The following is an 8,671-nucleotide window of genomic DNA, read 5'->3' on the forward strand; positions in this document are numbered from 1 at the left end:
TGCTGCTGTACTGTATTGACGCTTTTCCGAAAATCGTCAAATTATTTTCATAACTAAATGTATAAAGGTGTTAAGACCAAAAAATCTCCTGTACTGTAGCGATGTCAGCAATAGAAAGATGTATTTTTTTTTCCCCGCTGGAGCTTAAAGGTCTTCACTGTGTATTTATTTATAATTAAAAAAAAAAACGTATGGAAAAACGCGATGTGTCTGAGTGATGATTCGGAAAAAGAATTTAATGTTGCAAAGATAAAGTTGGAAAGATAAAGTTGGAAAGATAAAGTTGGAAAGATAAAGTTGGAAAAATAAAGTTGGAAAGATAAAGTTGGACGCTTTTAATTTTTTCTAGTATTATGGCCAAAAGGAGGCGCCAGTGAATATAAACAAATTACTGTATATATAGATAAATGTTGGAAGTAAAATAAAGTATCTCCTAGATTTACATATATACAATGTATCAGTTCAGATTAAAATGTATCAACTACTTTAATCCTCAGAGGACCGTCTAGAGAGTCTAGACCACCAGTCTCCAAACTGTGAAACTTCAGCTGTTGCAGAACTACAACTCCCAGCATGCCCGGACAGCCTTTGGCTGATTGGGAATGCTGGGAGTTGTAGTTGTGCAATAGCTGGAGGCCCCCTGGTTGTGAAACACTGCTTTAGGCAATTGCAAGTTTTTGACTTTGCTTAGGAGAAGGGAAACACTGCCGATGCTGGGAGTTGTAGTTTTGCAACAGCTGGAGGCTTCCTGTTGGGAATGCTGGCTGACTGGGCATGCTGGGAGTTTTAGTTTTGCAACAGCTGGTGGCTTTCTGGTTGGGAAATACTGCTGCTTGCTGCCTGGGCATGCTGGGAGTTGTAGTTTTGCAACAGCTGGAGGCACCCTGTTGGGAAACACTGCCGTAGGAGCATAATCAGAACTATAACTCCCAGCATGCTGGGAGTTGTAGTTTTGCGACAGCTGGCTGCACCTTAGTTGGACAACACTGCCATAGGAGAAAGCGCTTTGGCAAAACTGCAACTCCCAGCATGCCCGGACTGTCGTTATAACAGCTGGAGGCTTCCTGTTGGGAAACACTGCCGTAGGAAAAGGAGCATTTGCAAAACTACAACTCCCAGCATGCCCGGACAGCCATTGGGAAACGCTGCCGTAGGAGAAGGAGCATAATTGAAACTATAACTCCCAGCATGCCCAGACAGCCTTCGGCTGTCCGGGCATGCTGGAAGTTGTAGTTTTGCAACAGCTGGAGGCACCCTGGTTGGAAAACATTGCCGTGGAAGAAAGAGCTTTTGCAAAACTACAACTCCCAGCATGCCCGGACTGTCGTTGACTGACTGGGCATGCTAGGAGTTGTAGTTTTGCAATAACTGGAGGCGCTCTGGTTGGGAAGCACTGCTTTCAGCAATTTCAGGTTTTTGCCTTCACTTTATATTGGGTAAATGACTCTTCCTTCTGGGTAACATGATCCGTGCAGGTACCAGGCGACACTTTTCATGCAGTACATGACACAACAGAAAGAAGCAATGGTTAAATTATTTAAAACCTCTCTAATCCCATCTAAAATGACAGGTACGGAGAGGCGCGCTCCTGTTCTTACATGGCGGGCCGTGTTCTTCCCGGTCTGTCGGACAATTTTTGTTCCTGATCCTGAACCAAGAAGTAGGTAACCGGATTTAGTCGGATTTAGAAATGCATAGCCCCTGCGCTCCCTCTCTGTGCCGACGGAGCAAGGATGATTGTGGTGTGCAGGCTAGCTGGGAGTAGTAGTCCTCTATCTGATCTGGTGTAGCTAACCTGTAACCTAACCCCAACCTTCTGTCAAGGAAACTGTTCCCGTATGCAAAGTGCAGGGATGAGACCTTGGGACACTAGGATTCCGGGAAACAACTCAAACAACTTTACTCAAAGTTCTGGTGCTATTCCAATAAAATGTAGTTGCTTTTCTATAGCCCAGACTGTTATAGCTTTTTATCCAGAAGATCGTATATTTGGTCACTGTCCCTTTAAAAGTAGCTTTTTGGCAGCATTAGTGAATTTAGCAAACTTGAGGTGCTTTGTAGCAGGTGTACGTGGAATGACTGATGTAGATATATTGCGTTTTCACATTTTCAATATGTAGAGGTTTTCTTTAAGGACGACCAAGAGATTAGTGTATTGCAGAGAGGTCCTTGCACAGCCTTCTTCTCTCTGGTATAGACAATATTTTTCTTTCTTTGAGATAAAGAAACATGTAACACTTTTGTCTTCGCAGCTCTGACAGTGACGGACGTTTGTAGATAGGATTAGACCTAGATAGAAGACTTGTCACCGAGGTGTTGGAAGATTGGATAGGGGTTCTCCTGCAATTGTTGGCTGGGAGGATCATGTGACCAAAGCATCATACATATGGGTACAGTAAATGCACAATTGTTAAACTCTCCAGTAACTCATACACTCATTGCTCCTCCAGCTGTTGCAAAACTACAACTCTCAGCATGCCCGGACAGCCTTTGGCTGTCCGGGCATGCTGGGAGTTGTAGTTTTGCAACAGCTGGAGACGCGCTGCTTGGGAAACAACACTGGACAGGACTGTGGTCCTGTAATACAACATCTGGAAGGATGTATCCAGGGAAATCTTTATGACGTGGTAGTGGCACTAAATCAGTCTGTAGGACAACCAAGATTTTAGTGTATTGCAGAGAGGCCGAAGGCTGTCCGGGCATGCTGGGAGTTGTAGTTTTGCAACAGCTAAAGGCACACTGGTTGGGAAACACTGATATAGAGGGAACGAGGACAATGCAGTAATGGGATAACAAAAGGAATCATCCCTCACAGCTATAATAAAACCCAAATAATAGGATTTGGTTTTGCGCGGTGGTGGCGGCGGCGGAGTTCCTTCCTTTGCTGCTCCCGTTATCTGGTCTAATACCTGAGACCTCGTTTGATCCTTAGCCCAGTTTTACACATCACTTACCCTCGTGTCACTTCGCTGCATTTTTCATTCGCTTCTCGTAGCCTTGATAACTATTCATGCTTAGAATGATTTCTGTGATCTACGTTCCCTCCGCACCGACCGGACAGCTCCTGTTTATCACAAGCAAAGCGAAAAAAAATCCCAAAATCTTAGAGACTGCTTGTCTTATAATTACCGGAACGTTATAACGATTATTTAAAGGGCCACACACACACCTCGGCTGTAGACATGTCTGGAAGTTCTCAGCTGTGATCATGATGGGACAAGGTTGTGCATTCAAGCTGACCAGACATAGAAGATAGGATGTTTTTCTCCCAATTCCTTCATGCACATGCATGCTCAGCTCAGCCGAGCAAGCATGCGTTCTGAATGGGGAGGGGGGGGGGGGGAGAAAGCCACTGGTCAACACTTCTGGCAGATGCTTATCTGTCCAAGAACAAAGGGATTGCATATGTTGAAATGAAAGGCAAATGTAGATCTCTTCCCTGTCCATACAGGTGGCTTACCACCAGTCACCCAAAAAACTGTAACCAAAAATGTAATGTCCTCTTTTTGATGCTGCACTAGAGGACTTTGACTCTCATCAGAGGTTCCTCACAGCCTCACAGTGATGACCTGGTTAAACCTTTTGTAAGCCAAGTATTAATCAGCCTCAGCACCTGTGCTGACTCGAGGGCCAACCTAAAAAATCTGGCATTGCCCAGGAAAAGGGAAGAAAGTTCCCCCTCTTACAGTCTCTCAGTGTAGACCTGATTATACCTTTTGTAAGGCCAGTATAAATTGGCCTCAGCACCTGTGCTGACTCGAGGCCAACTTGAAAATTTGGAGTGACCCAGGAAGGCGAATGAAAGGCCCCCTCACAGTTTCTCAGTGCAGTGTTGGATGCACCTGTATTAATTGGTCTCAGCACCTGTGCTGACTTGGGGCCAACCTGAAAATCTGAAGTAGGGGAAGGGGAATGAAAGACCCCACTACCAACCCTGCTTGTCATCTCAGCTGATAAAAATCCAGGCCTTTTTTTTTTTTTTAGTTTTCTTTTTAAATCAACTGGTGCCAGAAAGTTAAACAGATTTGTAAATGACTTCTATTAAAAAATCTTAACCCTTCCAGTACTTTTTAGCAGCTGTATGCTACAGAGAAAATTATTTTCTTTTTGAATTTCTTTTTTGTGTTGTCCACAGTGCTCTCTGCTGACACCTCTGTCCGTGTCCGGAACTGTCCAGAGCAGCATAGGTTTGCTATGGGGATTTTCTCCTGCTCTGGACAGTTCCTGATACGGACATTAGGTGTCAGCAGAGAGCACTGTGGACAAGACAAAAAAGAAATTCAAAAAGAAAAGAATTTCCTCTGTAGCATACAGCTGCTAAAAAGTACTGGAAGGGTAAAGATTTTTTTTTAATAGAAGTCATTTACAAATCTGTTTGACTTTCTGGTACCAGTTGATTTAAAAAAAAAAAATAATAATAATGTTTTCCAGATTTGCCAGGGATTTGAGCTATTTTCTGGATTCCCCTATACAGTTTCTCACCCAGCTTTTCCCTGGAGGACATATATGCTTCTTGAAACCTGGTGTCCACATATAGGAAAGATATATTGATCCTCGACCACCACTTCTGACACCGTCTTATAATATACATTATTATGTTCCCAAAAAGCCCCACCCCCTTGGTGCATTTTATTGTTATTTTTTGCACACTAAGCTTAAATTGTAGTAAATCTTGGCCAATGTGTTAACAACGTGATACAAAAACATCCAAGGGGTGTGTGTGTGGGGGGGGGGGGGGGGGGGGGCAGTATGCATCAGAGGGGCCTTGAATGACCAGAATTGTCCTCACCCAATAAGTTGAGTATTATTCTGCTCACGCACCGGTTCTTGGCCCTCGGCATCCCATAATACCCGTACTCTGTGGGATGGAAAATTTACTTAAGGCCAATTCTATCTTTTTTTTTTATAGCAATAGGTCAGACACTGCATTAAAGAGGTACTTAGCCCCCACACATTTTATCCCCAATCACCACTGGGAACCCCGCGATCTCTGCAGCTCCCCTTGTCATCTGTGCATGGAGTGAACTTCTCTCCTGTCCTGATGACTGACAATGCAGGGGCTGGAGGATTGTGACATCACAGCCCCGCCCCATTGTGATGTTATGCCACGCCCCTTACTGCAAGTCTATGGGAGGGGGTGTGGCATCACGTCACCATCCTCCGGCCCCTGCAAAGCTCGCTCCATGCACAGATGACAGGGGGTGCTGCAGGAGAGATCGTGGGGGTCCCAGTGGTGGGACCCCCTTAATCAGACATCTCATCCCCTATCCTTTGGATAGGGGATAAGATGTCTAGGGGTGGAGTACCCCTTTAAGTTCCCTCATAAGCGGGGGAGGAGAAAGCAGGGCCTGTGCATTTCTATGGAGCCCGGGTGACTCTGTGACTAAGTGATTAGAACTGCTAAAAAAGAGCACTGTAACTTCCTGGACCGGTGATTACTGAGTGACGTAACATGGCACACAGCGGTGATTACTGAGTGACGTAACATGGCACACAGCGACCAAACAGGACGCAGTTCAGGCTTTAGAGGGGAGCTGGGGTAAGGGCCTTTTACGCAGTTGTCCAGAAGATGAAGGAGGTCAATCCCAAGCATCTTATCCATCGATATTGATTGGAGTTGGGCCAAGTAGGGCAGGAGTCACATGACTAGCTTACCAAAACGCATATCGGTACATTTTTGTCCATTGAGAAGAAGACACAGCCAAGGGAATAAAAATCAATTAGCGCACAATAATGCTGACAGAAGAGAGCGGTCCTGTGCCTCGTACCTGACTCCGCGCCGCTGCTTTGATGTGGAAGGAATAGTATCACCGGCGAGATTAGTGACCTGGAAAAAGAATTTTTTTTTACAAAATGTGTTGGATATGGAGAGAACAGACCAGAAGGAAGATGAAACAAAGGGAGTCATATCCCCCGGAGGAGGGAGCATATGTCTGTGACCGCACACCTGCCTCATCCGCCATTAATAGGAACTGACAACGATGACATCTCATAGATCTTCCCTCGTTCCGGGAGTGAGAGCAGAGACGGGAGGACAGTAACCAGCAAGCGGGATTCATCCAGGCAAAGGCCGGGGGCAAAGTCTGGTCACCAACAAACCCATCTACACATCCTGCGTCATGCAACCAGGGTGCCTCCAGCTGTGGAAACACTACAACTCCCAGCATGCCCGGACAGCCAGCGGCAACCACCATCTCCAAAAACGTCACAATTTGCTTTTATCCCATAACATCTATCCAATGGCGTCTGCAGCTCTGAGCAACAGAAACTTCCAGATTGTATTTACAAAGTAAAACTTTTATTAATCAAGTAAACATGAAGATGCTGAGCGCCGTGCGCCAGACTGCGCGTTCCGGTATTTGTATCTTGTTATTTATATATTGGATGAATTACAATCTAATTACCATGGCAACAAGTGCCGACTTCTATTAATATTACAGGAATTAAAAGGTTTTTCCTATTAAATCAAACCAGCAATTAACCTGTGATTGTTCCGAGGGGGCGGGGAGGATGTAAGGAATTATACTCCCCTGAGCTCCGCCCCTGAGGTCCTCAACATGTCCCATCATCTGGACATTAACATGAATAATGGAGGACACATTTGGAATTTAGGATTTCAGCTCCCCCTCCTGTATATGGTCTTTACTTTTAGTGAAATTTGTTTCTATTATATAAATCCTTTTTTCTTTGACCGTGACCCAGATTTACTAACCAGAAAGCTGTGACTTTTTGTTGTGTTTTTTTTTAAACATTTTTAACGTGTTTGAGTTTGCTCAACATATTTATCATGTGTTCCTGTCAAGTTTTTCCAGATTTTTGAGCCCGATGCCCCCTTAATTTTTTACCCATATGTTCCCAGATATTTACTACGGGTTTTCCCCCAGTTTTGGTTTAAATTGGTGCAATTTAGGGCAAATGGTTGCAGCTAATTTGCACATAGTAGACCAACTTAAAAGGGGTTATCCATGGAATATATTTTTATATATATATATATATATATATATATATATATATATATCTCAACTGGCTCCAGAAAGTTAAACAGATTTGTAAATTACTTCTATTAAAAAAATCTTAATCCTTCCAATAATTATCAGCTGCTGAAGTTGAGTTGTTCTTTTCTGTCTGACAACAGTGCTCTCTGCTGACATCTCTGCTTGTCTCAGGAACTGCACAGAGTAGAAGAGGTTTGCTATGGGGATTTGCTTCTACTCTGGACAGTTCCCGAGATAGATGTCATCAGAGAGCACTTAGACAGAAAAGAACAACTCAACTTCAGCAGCTCATAACTACTGAAAGGATTAAGGATTAAGATTTTTTAATAGTAGTAATTTACAAATCTGTTTAACCTTCTGGAGCCAGTTGATATATATAAAAAATGTTTTTCCTGGAATACCCCTTTAAAGTGATCAGTTTCCAGGGATTTAATGCATTTTTTGTCACGTGCTAGAACAGAGCGCACGGAATTGGAGGAAACGGCCCGGCCTCTCCCCCTCATGACTCTACTACTGCATAGCTATCTATATAACACATTAGTGCAGTGTTTCCCAACCAGGGTGCCTTCAGCTGTTGCAAAACTACAACTCCCAGCATGCCCAGACAGCTTCACACCCTTGCACTCCCACCCAGGCCTTGGTGTGACCTCTGCCCCTGCACCCCTATAGACCCCAGGCCTCAATGTGACCTCTGCCCCTGCACCTCTATAACCCCAGACCTCAGTGTGACCTCTGCCCCTGCACCCCTATAGACCCCAGACCTCCATGTGACCTCTGCACTGCACCCCTATAGACCCCAGGCCTCAATGTGACCTCTGCCCCTGCACCCCTATAGACCCCAGGCCTCAATGTGACCTCTGCCCCTGCACCCCTATAGACCCCAGACCTCAGTGTGACCTCTGCCCTGCACTCCTATAGACCCCAGACCTCCGTGTGACCTCTGCACTGCACCCCTATAGACCCCAGGCCTCAATGTGACCTCTGCCCCTGCACCCCTATAGACCCCAGACCTCAGTGTGACCTCTGCCCCTGCACCCCTATAGACCCCAGACCTCAGTGTGACCTCTGCCCCTGCACCCCTATAGACCCCACACCTCAGTGTGACCTCTGCCCCTGCACCCCTATAGACCCCAGACCTCCGTGTGACCTCTGCACTGCACCCCTATAGACCCCAGACCTCCGTGTGACCTCTGCACTGCACCCCTATAGACCCCAGGCCTCAATGTGACCTCTGCCCCTGCACCCCTATAGACCCCAGACCTCAGTGTGACCTCTGCCCCTGCACCCCTATAGACCCCAGACCTCAGTGTGACCTCTGCCCCTGCACCCCTATAGACCCCAGACCTCAGTGTGACCTCTGCCCCTGCACCCCTATAGACCCCAGACCTCCGTGTGACCTCTGCACTGCACCCCTATAGACCCCAGACCTCAGTGTGACCTCTGCCCTGCACCCCTATAGACCCCAGACCTCCGTGTGACCTCTGCACTGCACCCCTATAGACCCCAGGCCTCAATGTGACCTCTGCACTGCACCCCTATAGACCCCAGACCTCCGTGTGACCTCTGCACTGCACCCCTATAGACCCCAGACCTCAATGTGACCTCTGCCCTGCACCCCTATAGACCCCAGACCTCAGTGTGACCTCTGCACTGCACCCCTATAGACCCCAGGCCTC

This window comes from Hyla sarda, chromosome 10 (genome assembly GCF_029499605.1).
Source record: "Hyla sarda isolate aHylSar1 chromosome 10, aHylSar1.hap1, whole genome shotgun sequence".
Classification (NCBI taxonomy): Eukaryota; Metazoa; Chordata; class Amphibia; order Anura; family Hylidae; genus Hyla; species Hyla sarda.